Source organism: Penaeus monodon, chromosome 23 (genome assembly GCF_015228065.2).
Source record: "Penaeus monodon isolate SGIC_2016 chromosome 23, NSTDA_Pmon_1, whole genome shotgun sequence".
Taxonomy (NCBI): domain Eukaryota; kingdom Metazoa; phylum Arthropoda; class Malacostraca; order Decapoda; family Penaeidae; genus Penaeus; species Penaeus monodon.
In genome coordinates this window covers 38,261,328-38,261,632 of record NC_051408.1, presented here as the reverse complement: position 1 = coordinate 38,261,632, position 305 = coordinate 38,261,328, and positions in this window count along the sequence as shown.

The following is a 305-nucleotide window of genomic DNA, read 5'->3' as shown; positions in this document are numbered from 1 at the left end:
AATTACGAAATCATGTCGGATCTGCGCCGGTTCCCTCTGCCGCGGGCGCCTGCGCAGAGCAGTCAAACAGCCCCTCACTAAATGTGTGATATACGCAGTTTCATGCAAGGATTTTTGCAGTTTTTCATGAATGAGAGGATGGCTACTAACATCAAACTTCAAGATTATTTATCATAGTATTAAATGTAATGTAAAAATATAAAGAAAGATTGAAAGCAAAGATTATCATTACACTGCATGCTATCGAGCGAAAGTCGGGTGTACTGCAATTTCTCGTTGCCAATACACGTACCGCCACTGTGTGT